The sequence below is a fragment of the Grus americana genome, chromosome 1 (assembly GCF_028858705.1).
Source record: "Grus americana isolate bGruAme1 chromosome 1, bGruAme1.mat, whole genome shotgun sequence".
In the NCBI taxonomy this organism is placed as follows: Eukaryota; Metazoa; Chordata; class Aves; order Gruiformes; family Gruidae; genus Grus; species Grus americana.
Window position 1 is genome coordinate 35,532,321 of NC_072852.1, and position 24,624 is coordinate 35,556,944.

Genomic DNA, 24,624 nt, shown 5'->3' on the forward strand with positions numbered 1-24,624 from the left:
AAAACTATGCTACTTTTAATTACACTCATAATAGTAATTAATAGCTGGTTAGCAGTGGACCAGTCAAAGTACAGTCATGCTATGTATTTCTTATTTAATCTTTCATTTGCTGAAGTAATTTTCTCTTCCCTTTTTTTCTGAGATTCTTCTACTTTTCACATTTCGGCTTTTTACCTTGTGGGTTAGGCAGGTAATAACTCAGCACAGCAGATGATAGCTTTAACTTTCTTCCATTTACTTAGCATCTGATGCCCTTTTGAGAACCTTTGCTTTACTCCGGTTTGTTGAAATACTAATAATTTTCTACTCCATGACTCCATGTAGATATTTCTTCTGTCCATCTGTTTAAGTGAAAATATTTTTTAATTCTAATTTTGAAAACTACATTTCATATTTCATGTAATACTTAAGTGTTCTGCATCAAAGAAGTCAATAAATATGGACTAGCCGTTGCTTTTATATGACTAATAATAGATATTGTCTTCTTATAACACCGTCATCTTGTCCACTAAATATTGATATGGAATGCCTGGAAATGGTAAAATTAATTCTGAAAGTATCTTTCACTACCATAGAATTATAGAATCATAGAACCATACAATGACAGAATGGTTTGGGTTGGAAGGTGCCTTTAAATATCATCTAGTCCAATCCCCCTGCCATAGGCAGGGACATCCTCCACTAGACCAGGTTGCCCAAAGCCCCATCCAGCCTGGCCTTGAACACTTCCAAGGATGAGGAACTTCTCTGGGCAACCTGTTCCAGTGCCTTACCATCCTCATCATAAAAAGTTTATTCCTTATGTCCAATCTAAACCTACCCTCTTTTGGTTTAAAACCATTATTCCTTGTCTTGTCACTACAGGCCTTGGTAAAAAGTCTCTCTCCGTCTCTGTTATAAGCCCCCTTTTAAGTATTGAAAGGCTGCTATAAGGTCTCCTCAGAGCCTTCTCCAGGCTGAATAGTCCCAACTCTCTCAGTCTATCTTCATAGGAGAGGTGCTCCAGCCCTCTGATTGTTTTTGTGGCTTCCTGTGGACCTGCTCTAACAGGTCCATGTCTGTCTTGTACTGGGGATCCCAGAGCTGGATGCAGTCACTCCTTAGTAGAAGGACACTAGATTAGTCAGACTCTATGGTCTGCTCAAACATAATGCCTCAAACTGAATGCTTTTGTGGTGGCTTGACCTTGGCTGGCTGCCTGGTGGCCACCAAGCCACTCTGTCACTCCCTCTCCTCAGCAGGACAGGGGAACAAAATACATGGGGTGGTTAGATAAAGGCTTTAGTAGAGCAGGTATTAGTTTGTTTATTTATTTATTTATTTACATACCACAGAATTATGTCAGAGTCTTTTTGTATCTAGGTGACATTGCATGGCAACCTTCATTAACCCAAGATCACTTTATATATATTTTTCAGTGTTGGTTATGTTATTTCAGATACCACTTCAGATTTTGCCTGGAAGACCTAATCAAAGTAATATTATTATAATCAAAGTCATATTATTATAATCATTAAAATAAGAAATCTTAAGATTGTTTCTCAATATTTTGAACTATCTATTATTAAACAGATCATTTTTTGCTGTAGTAATGCCTGGGAAATTCAGCTGTAGTACAAAACCAGATTGTGCATGATACACTGTTGGACATTATCAGCTTTTAGAAAAAGAAAAGAATAATAGAAAAGTAATTATTAGAAACTTATATTTGCACTCATCAAAAGCATAATGGGCAATGTTTTTAAATATGAATTACTGTCTATCAGAACAACTACCACCTCAGGAGAAAGAGCAGTTAAATGCCCTTCTGGGAAATCTGGGACAAACAGACAGTTCCCCAAGGCATGGGTCTTCCTGAGAGCCCTAAAAGCTTTCCAGAAACCTTTTCCTGTGAGAATTTGATGAGGCTCCTGCTAATCAAACTAGCCGAATGTCTAAGTGCTGTCAGACTACATGTAGCTATTCCTGTGCAGATACCTGACATTAACAACTCTGCTGCTGCTCAGTACCGAGGATTTCTGAGCGTGTCCTGCCAATTGCTGGGAACCTCACGCCACTCTTGTACCAGTTTGGAGGGAACACTCACCACTTCCACAGCATCTGTGCTTCTCCTTGAGAACCAGATCCTTCATCATGCCAGGGTTGCCCTTCCTTGCTACCCTCTTTAAAGCTTGTTTTCTCCAACATTAGAGGACACTGACATATAAAGCCATAAATATCAAGCCATGAAAGGCTGCTTTATTTATTTTAAAAATGCTTTTCTTTTTCTTGGATAAAATAGTGTAAAAAGTAACTTGAGTCTACTCCACCTCTACAAGATTCTGTTTTCAGCAGGCATCTCCACAGCTATCCAGAGCCGGCTGCAACTGCTGAAGAGGTACCAGGAACAATTTGGGTACAATAGCACTGAAGGTCTGGCTCCCTAGACATCCAGGTGTAAGCCTCAGCTCTGCTGGTCCTGCTGTGTGCTCAGGCAGCCAGAATGCTCTTGCCCATCCTCAAGCTGGATAGTTTCTAACTGCACATACCACCTATGGCGACGTGAGTGGCAACCTGAATTACCATAGGAAGATATTTGGAATGAAGAATGTAAGGGCAAAATCCTCACTCTGTTAATGCTGTTGGGATTTTTCTGTATATCTTTTGGAAATTAAGGAATTACTCTGCCTTCAGATTGCTTGTACTGCCATCATATTCTGGCCTTAGATTTCTAAAGTCTGTGAAAGCAATGGCTTATGGCCTGAATGCCTACCCTCATTCCCATGAGGATGCATGTGTCCTGTATCTTGTCAGCATCTTCTCCCATGGAGTTAGACCCACAGCAGTGGTTTCGTACCTCAGTGGTTTTCTACCTGTGCCAAGCCCCTGATGGAAAATGAGGATGCTCACAGCATCCTGTAGCAGCTGCCATAAATGCAGCATCCTAAGTACAAAAGATTGTATCTGCAAGAAATACTGTTTCTGGGAATGTCAAGACGTGTCTGTTGAAATGCCAATATCTCCTCTGTTTTACCTTATTGCCTCAGCCCCATCCCTGTGGGCACAAACACGCAGCTGTGGCCCGGGTTCCCCAGCACCAGTAATACAAAGGAATTTCTTTCAGCCTTGCTTCTAAAAATAGAAGTTGGGAATCCACCTGGGCTCTGGGAAGTTGTTTGATTACTGGTTTTTTTTTTTTCCTTTCCCCTTGGATTTTCTTCACTGTAAGACAGGAATAGCAGCAGATGATGTGGAAAGCCAAGACATGAAATGTCAATGTCAAGTCCTGCATCCAAAGCAGCACCAGGAGGACAGGGAGAACTGGAAATGCCCCTCACAAAATCTTTTCCCAGAAGTGCGTTATAGCAGGCAAATGTAAGAAAAAACCTCTGACAAATAAGCCGCTGAAACGTCTGTGGTCTTGCCAGCGTAAATGAATGGTTGTGTCTGTGTAGAGCAAACATGAAAAATTATTCTTTTTCATTCTGCAAATACACCAGAATTCTTTCATGAGGAAATCTTAATGATGCTTTTTGCTTTTTAATGATTTTTTAATGCTGGATCTGCAGCCGTTCCATCTTGTGAATTCATGTTCCTCCCTCTGCAGTGATAATACAGTCTGTAGATACTGTTAGCATATCATTTAATTTTAATCATTTTCTCAAGGATAATTTCTGCTTTCATTAGAGTCAAAGTCTATAATTTAAATAGCTGGGGTTATTGCAGCATCAGGCCCCCAGTGTAGTCTTTTAAAAATACATTCTTGTTTTGGCCATTGAAAAAAATGTGCAAACTACCATTCAAAAATTAAGTCCCTCATGACTTTCCTGAAAAATTGTCACAGTTGAAACATGTGCCTTAGCTGAGTTAGAGTCATGCATATATGAAAATACAGCGTGACACAAATGCATACAACGGGGACAGTTCCAGCTTCTTTGCCTTGCCTTTATTTCTAACTTGTGGCACAATGTTTAAAGGCACAATTAGTCTAACAAATACACATTTTTCTCTAACCTATTTTGGAGCTGGGTCTTCACTGAGACTTTTGCAGAGCCCTCCAGCTCTCTTCTCACTCCCTTAGTATCTCAGAGAAGGCCCTAAACTTTCACGCTGCCACTTCTGGCTGACTGGGACCTGCCTCCACTCACCGTCAAGGTGGCTCCAGAGAGAAGCTCCTCCCTCGCTGATGCCTTCTAGGAGCAGAGTCAGCCAAAGCCACCTTCTTTTGTGTTTGGAGCAGATGAAGAAAAATTGAGTTGATTGGAACATTGTCAGAGAAATGTATTTTTGCTGGAACATGCTGCTTAGCTAAGGCTTTTCATGAGGACACAATAAATTCACTTTTTTTTTTTTAATTTTTTTGTCAGAGCAGCATTCTGTTATCAATTTTTATTTGAAAGTAGGGGAGAGAGAGAGGCAGAGACTGAGAAAGAGAAGGAGAATAATACAAACCCCTCATCTTTTCAGTTGAAAGATATTTCATGAAACCACTGGAAAGTATCTGGGTTTTGTTCTGGTGTAGAAAGTACCCAGGAAATGGAATGGTGTTCTGCCCCATTGTGAGGAATACAGCTGATTAAGAAAACAGCCAGACTCCTCTCAGGGCATTTCTTTTGTTGCTGTTAATCTCAGAACTGTTTTAATTCAGCTCCTTACCTTTGCACCCCTGCTTGTGCATCTATCTGCAGACCCTTGCTACACTGGTTTTTTTCCCTTTAGAGTACACTAAAATTGGTCATTTAATGAAGCTCATCAATCTCTACTTTGCCTACCAGATGGAGTGCCTGAAGGCTTTGTGCTTGGCCATTACTTGTATTTCCCATTCTCCAATTTATCACTCATTACTGGGAGAATTTACTCACAACTGGAACATGCTGGCTGTTTATCCGCTATGCAAACAGCGAGACCCCGCTCGCTGCTGCGCAGCGTGCCCCGTGCTGAGAGCCCCGCCAACACTGCCTGCAGTCCTCAGAGGACTTTTCCCCTTCCATCACAAACTACATTTTACTGTGTTTTTCTGATCTTAACAGCCAGAGAGAGCAGAATTTTGACATTTAACTTCTGTTTCTTTTGCTTTGTTCCAGGACATATTCAGGCTCTGATTTTACAAGTACATTTTCTCTACTAAAAAGACAAGCCTGGATTTACATTTACATGGATTAGCAGCCAGGAAAGGATCTGCTTTCACAGTTTTATGACATCTCCCTTTCACTATTACAATGCAGTTTTCGCAGGGCCTTCCCAAATGACCTGCTGTACAGGCAATGGCAGATACCATGCAAAATGTTCCTTCCAACTGCTGCATGCACTCCACAGAGCTGTAAAATGATGTCAAAGAGATGAATGAAAGTAGCGCTGACAGATTTGGTGGAAGTTTTTGCCTCATGCTTAAAAAAGGTCAGAGAGGAAAAATCTGAAAATGGTGTATCTATTTTTTATCTGCCCTATCTCCTAATATTTTGTGATTTTATAAAAAACTTAGGTTTTATCTGGCAGGAGGTGATTAAATGAGCACTGGGTAGGTAAATGAATAACGACGCTTCACCCCGGTTGCAGAGAGCTGTCGTACCCATTGAACAAATATTGACATGAAAAGAAACTCAAAGGCTTGTGTGCAACTGGGTTGCATTTGTAGCCTGGTTTCCTAAGAAAACGAGACTAAAGTAGAGTCTATTTGTGTGTCTAGTCATCCATCTGCCTGTCAGTCCTTCCCCTAATAGTTTCTGAACCTGTTAATTAAATGTTTGCAGTCTTGCTTGAAAAGAGGATTAGGATATTGAAGGTCCTTTAAGTTTTAGTTGAAAATCAATATCTGGGTAAGGGCTGAGAGAGAAGTCCCCGCTCCCTGAGGAAAGGCAGGCAGAAATGCATGGTGGGCAGCAGCGTGTCCCAGTCAGTCAGTCACTGTGGGTGAATTCCTGTGTCAACCTCAGCACGGCTGCTTCCAGTAGCATAAGGGACATGTCTGCATGTTGGCAGGGGAACAAGCCGAGGTGTTTGCGACATGGTAGTAGGAGGCAGGAGAAATGCTGATTCAGTTCTGGCACGGTGCTGCTTTGTGCACATCCTAAATCAGAATACGGGGCTTTGGGACAGTTGACCTAAAGCACTTGCCCATGTTTTTTGTTCCAGGCATGATGCCTAAATCATGAACTCTGAGTTTCTCCTCTAAGATTTTTCTTGACCATCTATTTCCCTCGAACAGATACTGCCTCACAGAAGTGTAGTGTGATATATTTAGTGTGTGGGTTTTAGTCTTTGTTGCCTTGAAGGCATAGAATTTGCCAGAAAATTGACCTGGTGTTACTAAGCAGCTTTCTAAAGTTAGTGATTACATTTAAAATAATTACACTGCTAGTCCTTTAGGGCTCTACAGCATTTCCATAATGCTGCAATGCTGCCATCATTTTGAAACAGTCATCCTTAGGAAATGCAACTGCCATCTTTGCATCAGCGGGATACCACAAAGCTAAATACTTGCAACGCTTCGAGGTCTGTCAACTCATTAATTATCGATCACTTCAGCATGAACGTTCCGGCAACACATTTATTCAATAATTTGTGGCTCCTAAAGTTTCTACATGGCTCCTCTGGGGTTGGCAAAATATTTACCCTACCATATGCACTCCCTGACAGCATGCAGACTTTCACTCACTTTCAACAATAAAGGGTGCAGTGCACCTCCCTGAAAAAAAGCCCAAGCCAAGAAGAAATTATGTTATACAATTAATTTGCTTGTAAATTAAATAAAAGGAGAAATATCCCAGATTTTATTTACTGATTGGACTGCCACAGAGTCCTTGGTACTGGCCATGGAGCTTCAGTAATGCCTTCTTAGCCATATGATGACCCAGAGCTCAACTGCAGTACACATTGAACAATTTCCTCTAAGTATAATGATGAGATATATAAAATTGTATAAAGGAAATACATTTGGTCAAGAAATAGAAAAGGTATCAGAGTTGGATCCTAAATCTTTATTTTTCAAATCCTCTTGCTCTTATGTTTTGCTCCAGTCCTGAATCGGCACTTGTAATGTCACTAAGGTAATTACTGTAGCAATCTGGCAGCAGTGGTATCTAGCAAACGGATATATAAAAATGTGGCACCACATTGCTTTTCTTTCTCAGGAATATTGGAAATGGATCTGAAAGGGGGTGTTAAAAATAAAGAAGTATAGTCTTCATCTTTAGAATCGTGTTGAAATAACCCTCCAAGTGTTACTAACACCCTTACTGGATCCTGTAGCAAAGTGGAACTGAGTTTCCCATTTTTTAAAAAAAGAAACAGCTAGCACTTAAGGATAAAGACATCAGACTTCTCTAAAAAATTTTTCCTATACAAGAAAATTGAAGAAAATACTAGAGCAGTAACAATAAAAATAATTAAAACATTAATTTAGTGTCCAGGCTATTGAGAAGAAGAAATTGTCGTATTTTGAACGTGTAATTGCATTTTACAAAAAGTATAAATAAAACAGAAACACTGATCCCTCAGTCAGTCATAAATATGTGCCCATATTGAGTGAAGAATATCGATCAGAGGGGAAGCCAAGGGTGCTCAGTGCTTTTAAGAGGTGTGTTCTCCCAGTCAGCCTCTCCGTGCATTCAGGAAACTCACACATTGTTGGAAATACAGAAAACTCATAGTTACTGACAAGTACTTTTTGAAAATCAAGCTATTAATCTCAACTACACATCATTATTAGAGATGAAAGAACTCCTCCTAATTTATATAAAAGCACATGAAGTTCACAAAAGAGTTGGCTTAACCTTCGGAGTAGGAATGCAGTAAACACTGACAGCTGGGATGCCTAGCTAGGATGAATAAAACTGTTTGCGCGGGTACTGAGTGTGGTGGAGAGACACTCAGGCTGGTTGTCTGAAGACCCCTGGCTACCCTTGTGGTGTCAGAGTTGGGATGCATTATCACTGGAGGTAGCCCCGTGATTAGCTCAGCGTTTTGTGCTACCCCCAAAGCAGCTAGACTGCTCTTAGTCCCGATCTGGCTCAGGAAGCTCAGCAGCAATTTTGATGCCCTCCAGAGAATGATGCAAAAAGCTGAGGGGACGCAGAGCCCCAGGGCAGAATCCCTGCCTGCTTACAGTAAACTCTTCAGAGGTTATTAAGAGCTAGCTGTCAGCATCAGGTCATTACTGAGGCTATCTGATCAGCAACTGCATTTTAGAGTGGCAGTGCTTGAATTCACCGCTCTGGAAAAATACAAAGAGGGAGGAAGGAAACAATGGAAATCCTGTTGCAAAGGATCAAGGGTTTGCTAATCTAAGCCAACGCTATGGCGTTGCCTCCTACACAGCCCACCGTGGGCTGCATTCTCTCAGGAAGGGGCATAACATTGCAGGAGTGTTTCAAGCACCCTGGACATCCCCATGTCAGAGGATCTTTAACGGACAGCTGAGAGTTGCTTAACTTTCCTAGCAAACTGAAATGTCTTCTGGCTCTTCCCAGGGCTGGCAGGCAGCTAAATGACATCTGAAGTCCCTGTCATGGAGGGGCCATGCTGAAAGCTAGAAGATACCTTGTAGTGAGCTTGTGTAGAAATCAAGGACACTGAAGTGGGTGTTTGAGAGCGAAGCATTAGTTTTGTTTTAGAGCTGGGGACTAGATTCTAATGAATTTCATAACGCATGGGGGAGACTGTGGTGACTCACACTAGGATTGTGTATTTGTGCCTAAATTACATAAACACAGTAGGATGTCCATATGGCTGCGTAGAAAGAGCTATTTAGTAACTGAACGCACAAATGAGGTGCCCTGATGGCAATCTTTACAGATTATCATACTGATCTGCTGCCTAACGGCTTGGCCAGATCTCCCCTACTGCAGCGTGACCAAAAGGGAAAAGTTACATTCAGTCTTTTCTTTCTTGTTTCTACCTCCAAGCTGCAGTCCTAACTATGTTAACATTTTCTTTAGGGGTTTGTCCTTTCTGCCACATGTCCCCTGGCCAGTGGATGGGCTTTTCATTTCTTACAGTGTCTGAGGCTGGGCTGAGAAGGTATTCAGAGGGCTAACTTTGGCAGGGAAATCAGTGCTGGGCACCTGTGAAACTTCCGGATCTTGGGAAAAGGTTCTTTGATGAGCGCTGAAATGGGTCCCTTGCACACTTCAGTTTTCTAGTCTGATTTGTGATGTATGCAAAGCATTACATATTAATGATTATCAACATAATGAACACAAGACTATCGTTTGGACCATTACACCTGATGCTTGAGGGCATTACCTCCTCACCTTCCTGTCTCATGCACTGCTGAGCATTAGTGTTTACATAGCACTAAGGTATGATATTTATGTTGTGTGTGGTTGGTCATTTATTCTAATGATCTGTTTGTTCCTTAGAAGGTCTGTTTAAAGTAGATTACCCTTTGCTTTTGCAATTAAAAAAAATATTGAACTCAGTATAAAAGTATCATGAGAATTTCAAGCTCCAAATAGTTCACCTTTCTTTTCTAAATGAGTAATTTTCATCTGGTGAGTCTGCCCACATGCTAAATTTTACAGGTGTAAGTGCATATCTACATGTGGAAGACTGGCATTTTGTACCTTTGCTTCAATGCAAGCCATTTTTTAAAAGTAGAACTAGAACTTAATCTCTGACTTTAATCTTCACTTTCTTACAAACGGTGTTTGTATTGGCTTTTTTTTTTTCCCCTAATGACCTTGGAATTTCAAAGGGAATTTTATTTCAGTGTGTTGATAGTTGGGGATTGGGGAGAGAGCTGCCTGTATTGTTATTTTGATGTTGCCTCTCTGTAGTAAATTAATGCCCAGAATTCAACTACCATAGTACCTTTAGTATATATCAGCTGTTGGGAGATAACACAGCCCTTTCAGCATAAAAGGTGTCATAATCAACCAATTCTTTACTGGTGAAAATATGATCTACTTGATGGGGTGGATTTCTGCCCTGAATAGTAGGATTGGTAATAATGCATACTTAGAAAATACTTTGAAAAGTAAAGAATGTACTTGTACTTCCCGATTTTGCAACTACAAAAATGTTTGCAAAATCAGATTTTTCCAGATTTTGCATAGTTTGTACTACGGTGACATTCACCACACCACTTCCTTGACCTCTCTAAAGTCACTGTAGCAAATGCTTATGTAGAAAAGTGTCCTTGAAGGCAATTTAACAGCTGGAAACATAGAGGAAGAACCAGTCCCTTGTGAGCAATAAGCTCTTATCAAAGAGAATTCAAAGCAATTTGCCAGTTCCTCGGTGGTTCAGCTATGAGCATGTTCTGGGGGAGTAATGGGATAGTTATATTTGTATTATCTAAATGACACTCATAATGCCAGAGAAAATAGCTGCTGCAGCTGCAGGGAGCCTGGCTGGTCACTTCATGCTGCCACTCAGCTCTCCCTGCGGGGCGCAAAGCCTGTCATGGGCTGGGCTTTCTCCTTGGGGACAGGACCTGTGTGCTACCTCTCCCTGTGGAAACCCATCAGTTCCCAAATCAGCACCTGATCTTTACTGCACAAGGTAAGGAGTTTGAAATAATTTTACCTGTTCATCTGGGATCCATTTTACTAATCTTGAAAAAGCCTGCTAAATATTACTGAATAACATTCCCTCTTAATTTTTTTTTTGTAGGAGTGTTTGCAACCGGGTCATTGATCTAGCAATTTCCAACTAGCAAAATGTTTTGGACTAGAAGAACTTGCATTTTCTGTTAATAAAATATTTATATTTTCATAAATAATAGGCTTCTATTTTTAAAGATTGACCATGAAACAACTTCCAGGTAGATATAAGCGTTTGAAGATCTGACATATAATGATATTGGTTTGCGTATCGTCTATAGTTCAGAAAATCTGAATAAAGGAACAAGTCTAAAAGAAAGACTTCATGCTGTACAGTAGAATTTGCAATATTTTCTGAGTTGACTGAGTTTCAGGCAGGACAATGACAAGGCCTGTGCCAAGTTAAGGGAAGGACCAAAGAGAGCAGTGCAACTGAAGCCCTTTCACTGAGAGGATTTACTGCCTGGCTTGCTCTTCTGGTTAAGTGAACCAGCAACATCAGGTTTTCACCTGATTAAGGTCAACAAGGAAGCTGCGTGCTCACAGTCAGATTACCCCTTCTATCTAGAACATGGATGAAGGAGGCCATGCTGACACTTGGTCTCTTTCTGAGGTGCTGGGGACACTTGTCTAAGAAACAAGAAATTAGATCCCAGTTCAGTCCTAGAGGGGAGGAGAAGAGAAAAGTGATGAACCTATAGATCCCACCAAGAACTGAAGCTGGGGGACCTTGCAGGATTCTGGCAAGAGGCACCTCCTGCGCCTCTGCACAAGGCTTGCTTGGTGTAAGCAGGAACAGGAGTCCTGGGGAGAGGGAGAAAGAGAAGGGCTGGGGAATGAGGGACTCTGCTACCTGTCCTCTGGGGGTTTGTGTGGTTTATGTTAGACAGACACTGGGAAAACCACAGAAGCACCAGGTAGGGAAGGAACCATTGCTGCATGAGACCCCATTTGCCAAGGTATGAAATTAGGCTTCTGCTGAGACCTCTTCTCTAGTCTTGGGTTCCTCTGCATCCCTGTCTGTAGAGTGGTGCAGCTGCAACAAAGAGCATTGGAAAGGTCTCCCTCTCCCTGATGCATCACTGGGCGATTAGGACAGTCTTCTGCAAACTGACTGGGGGCAGAGGAACTAAGTCCTACTTTTTGTCTGGGCCCATTAAACATCACTCCTTGCCTCCTGTTTCCTTTAAACGATGGTGAGCAGGACTGCTGCATCCTGCAATTCAGCATCAGCACTCAGAATACACCAAATAATTCCGGATGTTCCAGGGATATAACTGTAAGAATCACCTAGTTTGTGAATCACAAAACTCTAAGCAGAAGACAAGTTTCATCAGGCTAAGCAACAAATTCTTTTGGCACATGCGAAAGCACGGCTTCAGTTTTCACTGAAAAATGCAAATACACGTATTGATTCAAGCATCTGAAAGAGCAAAGTAGGGATTTTCTAGTTTGCTTCTCTAAATGTAGATATCTAGCTGGAGATTAGGCACATAAGCAGTATTTTAAATCCTGTAATGTGACTTTGGGTTCTTTTTATTAAAAAAAAAAAAAAAAATTACATTATTTCAAAAGGTTATCCACCTGCTGTGAATCACTTTCGCTACTCAATTCTCAAGCTGCCCACAAGAAGAACAAGAAGTTGACAGCTTTCTATTGTCAATAAATAAGCATTGCATATTATTGTTTGATGTAAATGCAAATAGAGAGGAAATTGGTTATTGCAAAACCACGAGGAAACACAGTGGTTCAATCTGAGATGGGTTTCTGGCATCAGCAATTGCAGGTTTTAAAATTATGTCCAAACAGGTAACAGCTCAGAGAATAATTCACAGTACAGAGTGTACTTTGTGTAGTACACTCATTTCTTACTTGCTTCTGAGATCTTAATAATTAGAACTAGGAAAGAAAGGATACTGCCATTCATTTAAGGTACTTTTATTAACGGACAAGCATAAGAAGGATAGCAGTTTAAAATTCTAGATTAAAAATAGTCAAGGGCATTTTTGAATAACGTATCTTTTATGATTATAAGTAGAAACCATAATGAGGTGACAGAAATATCTTGGTATTGATTAGATAATCATAACAAATTCATATTTAATTTGGCATGTACTTTAGACACGTAAAGCCTTTTTTTGGGAACAAAACGTTTTTTATAGTTTTGTACTAATTTTAGGGTTTTAAAGGTGACAAAGTACTTTTTAAAAATAAACATTCATTGTTACTAAGCAGCAGCTGAGAAAAAATAATTGGTGTCATAGTTGTGTGCTTTGCTCTGCTGGTTTGCGTTGGTGGGATGTGGCTTGAAAGAAAAGTCATAGACTGGTTGGAAAAGGACAAATAAGAATGGAAAAAAATATTTTAGGTACCATACTTACAAAATTTAACTTATAAGAAAGAACTCTGCATGCAGGAGATGATAGTTTAATGAGTGTATATTTTTCTTTAGAAATTGTCGTATAGAAATGGTTATATTTAGACTTGTAACCTTTGTTGAAATTTCAGTTGCTATTTTTGCATTCAATAATTTCAAAAACAAATCTAGTGACATCTTTTACAAGTTATGAAAAAGGTTCATTATTAACCAAGCGGAACATGGTAGTATAAGTCTAGAGAATGAATTCAGCAATTCTTATATGTTACTAGGATTTATGATGTTTTGGCATATAAAACTATAAAGGAGACAAAAATACAAAAATAATTATCATAAAAGTCTTCATATGTTCCAATGAACAAGTGAGATGAAGCTAAGCCCTGGATTTTAGACAGCCAGGCTATCTTCCTTTCGTAGTTACTTTAGGGTTTTGGATTTTTTTTTCCCATGACAGTTAAGCAATGAAAAATTAGGTTTATATAAAATTAAGACACTTTTGGTATTATCATAAAACAGTATTTTTTGAAACACTCATGAATTCCCTGGCAGAGAAAAGAGCTGCCCTCATTTCTCATATGATCCTAGAACACAGAAAAAAGTAACCAAAAGAGAATGAAATAATAACTTTGCACAGGAAAAATCCCACAAGAGGAAAATGCTTGCATTCCCTTTAAGCATTGGGATATATATTACATATACAGATTAAAAATAAACCATGATTAATATATAAGCAAAGAGAGCTTCTCTTAAAATATACAGCTAAAGAACCAACCAGAATAAAGTGAAATGGTACTGCAGAGAAAAACACAAAGAAAGAAAACATTCTGTCTTTTCCTTTGTCCCCTCCTTCTCTTGTGGATATATACTGTAGATCCTTTACACTTCTCTCTCAGTTTCTCAGCTTCTTGGTGCTGTAGCGGACTGTAGAAATAGAGCTAGAAAGCTGTATTTCAGCTTTCCATCAAGAGCCTAATAGAGACCATGTTTGTCATTCAAATATCTCCAATACGTGCTGCCGGTGGGAAGAAATTAATCTTTTAGATAGCATTGTGCAGCTCAGCTAGGCACTGGAGGGAGACGCAAGGACTTCACTTGGAAGAAGTTTATTATTTATATAGCACCGCAGGTGCACATGGTCTTATACACTAAATTAGCAGTGCTGGCCAAATGTGTGTCTTGCTTCAAAGGGCTGCTAGACTGGTTCAGGGAAGGAGAAATTTATCGCTGCCTGAAGCGGGGCAGGAAATCTCCTATTGGGGTGACAGAGAAGGTAGGACAGAGGGCACAGGAGGTGCCGATCAGTGAAATATGCCCGAACACAAATTCCTTCTGCTGCTTTTAAGGTACAGGATTACACATCTCTGATGAAATCTGGAGGAAGCTTGAGAGGGAGAGGATTTCTACTGCCGTCAGATTGCCCCCCTGCAGCTATTGCTAGTTTGGTATTAATTCACTTAAACCATGACAGCAGCCTGGCTTGAAGTGTAGGTTAAAAGTTTTCATCTACAGTGAGGTAAGGGAGCAGCTAAGAGCTAAATAACAAACTAATCATGCCGTGGCCTTCTGAATAGCAAGAGTAAGGTCAATGTGGCTGTGCTCAAGGGAGTAGCTGGGCTACCCATAGGCTTCCAGCAGATCCCTAGCCTCTGTGAGTAGTGATACCTTCTTGATCCTTCATCCTTTGCACGGGTTTTCCTCATTTAGCAGATGTTGATGTGATTCATCTTCTTGCAGTGAATTTGGAGAATATTTCCTCCACCTGCAAATTTTTGCTGGAACAAATGATACTAAGTGATGAGGGGTGTAAGTATGTAGACATATCTGGTGAAGATTTAGTGGTAGATGTCCCCATATTAGGATGAAGTGTGCAAGTCTGTACTGTTTAGCTGTGTTGTAGCCCACCTGTAGCCTTTCAAGTCAATCTTTCAAGTTAGTAATTTAGAATAGTCAATAATGTGTGAAGCCAGGAATATCTGACTATTAAACTTGACGGCTGATTTTCTGTGAAGTACCTGAAGAATCACTATAGGCTGGCTTTTTAGAGGTGTTCAGCTGTCTAAAATCCTCAAAAGTCTGACTGCATCATATTGAATTTACCAAAGTGGTCACTTTCTTGCAAATGCCATTGTCTGTACACAGTGACTGAAACAGGCCAGTGTGAAGCAGGATGCTGTACGGGTGTTCCTCAGATCATTATAGGAGAACTAATGAGTTCCCTAACAGGAACTACAAGTCTTTTACACATCATCCATCATTTATAGTCATAAGCATAGATGTGTGCACCTGATTTTAAATGGGCTGATGACCAACACCTCCACTGGATTCAGGAAGGACTATAGATTCTCATGCTTTTTGAAACAGGCTCAAGCTATTGCATATTGGGTGAGAAAACTCAGCCACTCTGAAAACACATTTTTACAGCTTTTTTCTTCTCTGTAAATAAACATTTCTCACACATGTGCTACAGGGATTAGTTATCCACTGTGCAGAAAGCTCTCTGAAAACCTCATGCCAATCTCAATACTAGTATTGCAAGTGTTGTTATACAGCAAGTGCATTGATAGTTTAACTGGTTATAAATATCTGTAACCTGTGACAATTTAGCAGGGTGATGATAACCCTCTCTGTTACTTACCATCCTGAGCATCACTTGCCGCTCCAGGCGTGCTCAGTAGCTGTGGTAGATTCCGCACTGCTCATAGGTGTTACACCACCTTCACCTGTGCTGAATGCTGAGTTTTTCATGACACCCACTGTACTTAGTTACAAAGTTATAGTTCATTATAAAGTTACTTCAATTTTCTGCAGTTACCACTACTGTAACTGCTCTGTTTTCAAGTTTCATAAAGTAATTTGTTTGGGACTAATTCAAAGACTCTTAAATTATCATTCCCTGTATGAAGCTCAATTTTCATTTCCTTCACATGACAGAAAAAAAAGTGGAAAGTATATCATTATTTTCCTTCAAATATACCTTTGAAAAGTCAAGCAGCTTGAGATCTCTGTAGTATTATACCATGGTGTGGGCAAATGAGCAAGCATCTAGTTTCTCTCAATGAAGAAAACAGTTTTGTAACAGCCAGGTTTTACAGATGAAATGTAATTAGAGACTTGATGTTCATTGTATAGTGTAGAAAGCTGTCATTACTTGAATATTTACAATTCCGTAAATGAGTTGCAAAAATCTGCTGGAAAACAGAGTATAGTAAATGTATTGTCCTGTTATTCGCATTTAAGACGACAATTACTTTGACTCCATAGCGAGTCCTTAATAACGCAGGACTTTGTTCACAAGCAGAATTAAATGGAGGGTAGGCAGAAGCAGCGTACAGGTAAGTGTCTTGACCTTGCATCCTTTGCTGGTGCTTCGCCTTTCCAATATGGTCTGCTATACTCCACATGATCAAGTCCTTGTCAATTCTTTCTGTGGTTCAGTTATTTCTTTATGTCCAAAACAGCAGTATGGTTATATTCTGCTACCATGATGGATTTGCAAGTCTTTGAGGTTCAGTGGAATGATTCCATATTGTATATTATGGAAATGAGGATAGGGACAGCACCATGTTTTGCCAGCAACCTGTATTTTAATAATACTTCGACATTTACCAGCTACTAGGAAAACATCATAAAAGTTTGAAGTTTGGAAGGAGTTGAAGGATATTTGAAGCCCAAATCACATCTGTTGCTTAAAACAGAAGCAAGATACTCTGATTAGCACTACCACGGCTCTGCGCAAAGCACCACTTCCCGCTCCTGTTGTATTGCTGGTAGGGGGACAAGCTTTTGCTCAGGTAGAGAGAATGTATAGCCAGCAAACTGCTCTCCGAGCTCCTATAGGAAACAGGATTTTGCCTTTGTGCAGGAGACTAGCACACTTTGAGTTGCTGCAGGAGTGGTAATTTGGATGTCAACTTTCATATGCTCCCCTTTCACCAGAGACTGAATGAGTGCAATGCAAAGACTCCTGAATATCTGCCAACAAGGCAAGTTTACCCTATAAGGGGTCTGTTTATTTGTTTGAACTTGGTTTTAGCCATGTAGTTGCATTCCAGAAGTAATAAAGTAAGGGAAGTAAAATTCTTGCAGTATCAAAGAGTAAAGACACACGCCACATTTGGGATTTTGGAAAAGGAACTATGGCATTTGTAAGACCATGTTCCCAAGAGAGGATTTGTTACTCAGGTGTCTACTACTACACGTGGAAGTGGCCATTAGAGACTGCAGCCTTAATGGCAGCCCAGAGTTTAGAGAATGATGTACGAAGGGCAGCAAATCAACATCTGCTCCATGATTAGTTCAGCATTACTAGAAGAGAACCCTGGCACTACCTGTCTTCCAACTGCCAAGAGCACATTAACTCTTCTGGGATGGAATTTCCAAGCTGCACAAATATGCTCATCAAAGGCTGGGGCAAAATTGTTTGTCATCCCCATCAATCTGAAATCAGTTAGATGTGTTTTTGTAAAGTGAAGCTGCTCATTATCATTTCCACTGGTGGAGACTGACACTGTGTGACAGTTTGTTGTGATTAAGAGATACAATCTGGAGAGAAACCAAGCCTGTAAAATATTTCAAGTCAGCCCTAGAAATGTGAAAAATCCTTTAAGCAATTATCAAGAAATAACATTGGAGAGTCCTGAACTTTCTTCTGGATTTCAGCAGCTGGAGGGCATAGCACTGTTTACATTCCTAGGGGAGAATACAAACTTGGGCTCTCTGCTACTGTACTGAAGATTCGTGCTAAATAGTTCAAGACATTTAGCAGTTCTTCAGATTTTACATTTTGGTAGTAGCACAGGTTGTGTTGTTCATTTGCTTTCGTTTTCCTTAAAATTGTCCTTTGAAGAAAAATATCAGCATGATCTAATGCTTTGTGGTGTATAAGGACATTTCCCAAGGCTCCCAGGTTCTGCCAAATACGCTATAGAAAGTACTGAGAAAATTTTGTGTGTGAACTTGAGAGTGCAGAGCTGTGTGTTGTCTTGACACTGTGTGTCAGGATCATGCCAATTTATAAAACCAAATTATATGATACCATATAAACATTTTATTAAAAATATTGTCTGTTGGCTGTTTGTGATCAAGCACGTGGGTTTTCCTGGTGCTTGTCATACAATATCTACTGGTTTATTAGGGTTCTTTTAATGTGCTAATATTTTTATTTTATATCAGATTGGTTTTCTTCATCTACCTGTTTCTTCAGCTGAAATGCTGGAAACCATGCCTTTCACTGTTTCCTGAAGGTAAAGGACAGGTCAAGTCTTTGACCCCATCTTCCTAACTTTCCGTTTCTCTGATGCTGTGCTATCTTACCTTCCATTTCACTGAAATAATGTCAGTCTTCTGTGTCTTTGACTTCATGAATTTGTAACTCAGCCCTGGAAGAAGTCAGAACTGCATTATACCTCAGACCCCTCAGTCATTTGGGTTGACATGAGAAGACACAAAGCTGGGTGCAGTCCCAAGACTCAATTTTAAACAAATCAGTGTTTCTTTTTCGGTGAAGTAATCTTAAATTTACCCTAATTCCCCTCTGTCTTTCTGGCAAGTTATGTCAGGCCCCATTAGGAAGGTTTCCAGGCAGTCTTACCTCCTTGCTGTTGACCGCATGTCATCCATCATTGCAGTGAGAATGGGCTACTTGGGGCAGCCAGTGTTGGCAAGGAAAACCTAGTTTCATCTACGTTGACATAAAAATATATTTAAATGATTGCTAAAACTAACAAAATTCAAGAAGGGATTGTCCTTGACATTCAGCTGGTTGCCCTAAACTGGGCCCTGAATTAACTCCTGAGGGTAATAAGTGTGATTGAGTTTAGACCCAAAGCCATTGATCCTAAGGATTTTGTGGTAATTACTTGTTCATGGTGGTGCTAATAATGCTTCTGTCTGTTGAATCAGGACCTGTGAAATGAATTGACAGGCTTAAATCCACTTCTTTCAGGAGTATTTGCATTCTCTCCCAGACTCTTTGTTCAGCTCTCAATATTAAAATCTATATGAAACTGAGAGATGGTGTGAAGAAAAGCAGATGGAAACACTTTAGATAGATAGAAAACCCTATATTTTTGAAAGGACATGCCATTAGGTTTTGGAATAAACTATTTAGGATCCTGCAGTTGAATCATGATCCCTGGAGAGTTTCAAAGATGGTCGATGCCTTCAGTTCCCAATTTATCCCACCTAATTAATCCACTCCATTTAACCCAGGTGGGAGCTTAGTCACCTTAGGTTTTCTGCAAAGTCAATAGAGAAAGACAGAGATTTTCTGAAGGTGATTCAACTTACCTAAACAGAACTTTGCAAATTCAGGGGACAAGGGCTTTTTGAAATAGAAGTTTTAATCTGTAATGTATAATTATTATGCCATTAAAAATAACTCACAGTACTGATGATTTGATACGAGAACAGGAGGTCACCTTAGTATTCTGTTAACACATCTGGTTTTATATTTTCAAATCAATTGATGGGTGCTCTACTTAAGTATGAGTTAAAGACATCATGCCACATTAATTTAAGACCAGATGTTCAGAGCTGTTTAAATGGCTCATTCCTGTTGAAATCAATCATTTCTGGAGTTCTGGACCTTTGTGATTGACAAGTTCTATAAAAATCAACCTTTATTTGATGGCATATTACACTTTATGCTCATATAAGATATTGCATGAATAATAAAAGTCTTAAGCATACCATTTGTATCCTTCCTCTGTGACCGTAAATCAAGTATAATCAGCACAAACATGTTTCTTACCCTTCCATATCCTATTAGAGAAAGGGTTATTGCTCTGAATGATGCTAGCCGGACAGTCAAGTTATCCTGATACAAGATATTTCACCTTGAGAAGGCTCTTGCGAAAGCCTTAGCAGGTGATTTGGATGCAGGCAAACTACTATAGTCAGTTCCAGCTAGACAGTCTGCATGGCATCTCTTTGATTTTGGGGTTGTTTTATTCAGCATCAGTTTGATTAATCTCCCCACTTTTTTTGGTTGAAGAGATCACCAGCAAACCCAGTGCCTGTCAGCTGTCTTACACTTGAACATCTTAAGAAACAAGTGACACTGGGAATTTGCCCAACATGTAGAGCTTTTCTGTTAAGAAGTTAAATGCGAAAGGAGAAAGAACAATTCAATCTGGAGACAAAGCTGCTTGCCGTATAGTTCCTTACAAGGCAAAACCAGATCTCAGCACGCCTAGTTATAAGCAAAAGAAAAAGAAAAAAAACCCCAACAAAACAAGAAGAGAAAAAAAAGCAAGTAATCCTAATGAATCAAATAACTATTTCTCTCTTCTGTCTTTCCTGTACAAGGACAATAACACACCTCAAGAAGCAAATCACTCTACAGAACTGGTGTTTTACTGGCACAGTGCACAGCTTTATTTCCAAGCTTCATAGCTCTCTTGCTCGTATCATTCTTTTAAATCGCCTTACTCATATCTTCATTGTTTTACCTCAAAGCCACTACAATAAAACTCCTGAGCTGCAGCTGGGAGAGACATAAGGAAGAGCAGAAAAAAGCCATTAATTTTTTCAGTTCATCATTTTAGGAGTCTAAAAATTTGCCAAAAAGTCCTGAGAATGGACAAGATTCTTTCAGTTTTGTTCAAAAGTTAAAAAAGGGCTTTACACATACACCTCTTTATGCTACAAAATGAGGAGGGGTGGCACAGAGCCAGCTGCGTCAGTTCTCTAGCTTTGTCCGCACAACTTTCTTTTAAGCTTCAGTTCCTTTTTCTCCACCATCAATCTCCTGCAAAATTCTTAGATAAAAAAGCATCCTACTAATTCTGGATTTTAACTCAGGGTTATTCAAATATGTACAAAAAGCCCAACCTCACTTTCAACCATTTATTTAAGTCTAATTTAGTGTTTCTCATATATTCATTATGTGCATTGTCACAGTAGTTGGTTTTTACGTCTGTTCCCATCAGATGTTAAGAACTGCCTTTATTATACCAGTTCTATACTCAAGCAAGTAATGTGTAAATACTGTATTTTCTTTGCACACTCTGCCCCCATCCATGAATGATGGCTATTCGAGAAATAACTTTAAAAGGAAATAATTTTATTTTTGTTGTATTGATTTGTGTGTCTTTCCACAAGATTAATTTCCTATTAGATTGCGGGCTGCCTACGTGTTATTCGGATTCCTAGACCTGTCAGTATATCTACACTCCACAGTGACTGCATACCTCATTTTACCTCAGCTGAGTTGTTAACCTACAGTCCTGTCATATGTATTCTGCAGCTTCACCAACATAATCAAAGGCAGCTTGACTACTTAGTAAGAACTGTTGTAAATGTGTCTTATCCGGAAAGCACTTCCTCTGACAACAGAAAATGTCTGAGCTGTAATATCAAAATTTAGCAAAGATGAATAATTTAGTTTGCATCTGGTTTGATTGCAAAAGCTGTCCTCACTGTTCAGAACTCTTCTGTAAAGGAGCTTCATGTTTTGTAAAATTGTAACCTATATACACCCTCAGAATGTGAAAAATGTATGATGTCACACAGGCGTGTTCATTTTTTTGTATGGTCTAGCATTTCTGCAGCTGTATTGTATCAAAAAGTGACCTTATGTAAAAGGAGTGAGTTTAATCAGCAATTTAAATCCCCTGTGTGTTATCCAAGTGGTATAAAATGGCCTCAGAATATTTAAGATTCAAACTTAATATTTTTTGTGAAAACTAAAGCAGTTTTTCTTTACTCTTTTAGCTTTTATATAAGGTTGTATTTCAGCAGTTGATGCTATTTGTAGTGATTATTACTCTAAATGAGAGCAGCTTATTTGTCTGCTAAAGTAATCCCTTGTGGGGATATGACTGCATAGGTGAGGCTGTAGGGTGTGGGTTTCATCTGTTTCATTATTTTGTTTACATTTTGATTCAACACCTTCCCAAGACACACGGAGAACCGGACACATGGTGAGTCTTCAGTGGAGTGGAAAACTGGAACTGTTTGAATGTCTTCTGTTTCAAAACAGAAAGAAAAATTAATTTTCAAAACTTCTCATGTTCAGAATTCTGATACACTTACAGAATCTCAATTTCACAGGTGAAAAGCTGTTGCAACTTTTAGATTATTATCTAATTTTATATATGTTCTTTTTTATTAGAATTTCTTCAGTAAAACATTTATTTTCTTCCTGCCTCACATTCATAAGAGCTTATCCTTCTCCTGTCTGAATATAACGTTTAAATAATATTCACATGGAGTGAAAGTCTTGCTGTACTTCAAAAGAAAAGATGAACAAGATTGAAGACTGAAATGAGTTAATGTAAAAGTAAAACATTTGCAGGGAAGTTGAAATAACTCTCATTCACAGCATGTGATTTATATTTATTTTTTACTTTTTTTTTTTTTCTGGAGACCTACCACATAAAATGAAGATTAACAAAGTGCTGGGTTTTAATAAAAAAAATGACGTCTCACAAAACACACTAGTAAGGCTGAGATGAATGTAAAACTGCCAACTTCAGAAGCAAACTTGATTCAGTCAATTAGATCTCCTCATTGCATCCCCAGAAGTGCTTGTAATATGCATATACAGAACGAAGGGTGGAAAAATACATTTTAGACTAACAGAGACTGGAGACACAGCCACCTGCCTTAGATCATGGCCCCTTTGGTCCTCCCTCCCTCTCCCTCATCAGGTAGAATCTTGTTAAGATGAAGTTGGACCAGATATGACCAGCAGTAGTTCTATGCTGTTGTTGGTTATATTCACATTATCCTCATCATGAAAAGGTTTAACCCAAGAAATGGGAAGAGAGTCATGTGGAAAACAATCAAGTGAATACAGCAATTGTTTCTTTACAACATATTCTATAAACAGAAATTTTGTGTTGTAGAAAATTAGATTGCCTCCCATAACAGAAACCTGAAGGTATTCTCAGTCTGCATTTGTCATTGTGAAGGCTGTATCCTGTATCAAGAGGTTTCCTCTCATCGGTGTTGAATGCTGAAGTACCTAGGATTTGAAGTACTCTCTGTATAGTACTAATAGGAGCATTAGATATGAGGGGCTTTCCATGAACTCCTGGTCAGGAAATGCATTTCAGCAGACCCAGATCTCATACCTACCTAGAGGACACTCGAGAAAGTGAGTTCAGGTGGACTCTTCTTCTCTTCATTGTCTCATAAACATAACCCAAAGAGGAAAAACTGCTCTAAGACGTATCTGAATACACACACACATTTACACACTTTCATCACTTAATGTAAAAAGTACTCAATCTTAAGCAAAGAAAAAAATGTGAAACACTGAGCAAGGTAAAGGCTGCGTCTATGTGAATGAGGCACGCAGCGTTGGAGGAGCAGAGGTGCTGGGGAGACAGGTGGGGCTGTACCTCTGGGGACCACCCTGCAGGGTCTCAGGGCTTTTCCTTCAGGCTGGTCCCGCTCTGGCCCGTGTACCGTGCTCCCGTCAGCAGCCAGAGCACAGGTGGTGATAACTCCTGGTGAATGTCCCTCCATCTTGTCCAGGATGAGTCCCACTCCTGCGCTCTCAGAGCACCCCGTGCCATGAATCCAAACCCGGTAAGTGGGGACAACGGAGGGTCCCCTAAAAAGCAATTTCTAACACTCCTATAGACACTCCCAAAGCCTACCACAGCAATAGATGGGGGGGGAGCGTGCTTATCAAACTAGCAGACAGAAACATTACATGGAAAATGTGATACTTCTGCTATGAGCCTTTTTGTACCAAAGAATAACTACAATATTTCATTTCAAAAGAGATCTGCATTTTTATTCTGGCTATAGCACAGCTTAAGCAGCTTTAACTTGAGTTGACAACCCTGCTTTAAAATGCTGTATATGCTTGTACCAACTCCTTGAATACATTCTATTAATTTCCTGACATTTTGGCACTGGGGAGGAGGCTTCCAGTGACTCTACCCGCTTGACTGCAAGCAGAGCAAATATTTCTTCTTACAGAGCTTAACAGAAAAATAAAACATTTTTTCATGAAGTTGCAGGAGTCAAATTAAATAATTATTTTCAAATTCCAGAGCCTGTCAAGAGTTTTTTTCACGTCCTCTCTTGGAGTTATTCGTTTCTTTAAAATGTAAAGTGTCGCAATCTGGCCGATGCTGTCTCTGCTAGGGGTGGATAAACAGGAATGACAGTTGGTTTCTTTGTAAAATGCAGAATCTTTTAAATGTGCTTTATCTTCTCTTCAGATCACTGGAATATTTTCTGGTGCATGCCAACATGAGTCTAATCAGATCACTAAAGAAGTCAAATCCTACTGCTTTCAGTGGGAAAAGTTTCAGTTTTGGTTTTGAGTATTTAGGAAATAAAATTTCCCATCTCGATATAAAGCCTTAGGGATTCCCTCCCTGCTTCTCTCTCTCCCTCCCTTTCTGCCTTTCTCCCTGAGCTAGACAGATTTCCTGTAGTCCATGTCTTTTCTTCAAACACCCTGTGCATCATATGTAATGAGAGAGGAGGATCTTTTTATAGAATTCAGTATTTGTAGGGTTCTAGTTATAAATTCTGTGGATATCCTACTAAATTATACATTTTGATACTTTTTCTTATTCACTTTACTAACATTCTGACTTTTTACTACAGTATACTTTACACTAACCACAAGATGCCTGAAAAAAGATAGTGAAGGCTAAGAAATGTTTAATGATAGCCAGATACAGGGAATATTGAAATAAGTACAGAAGGAATTTCTGAATTTAAAAAAGAGCTTTTTCATTTTTACAACAGGTT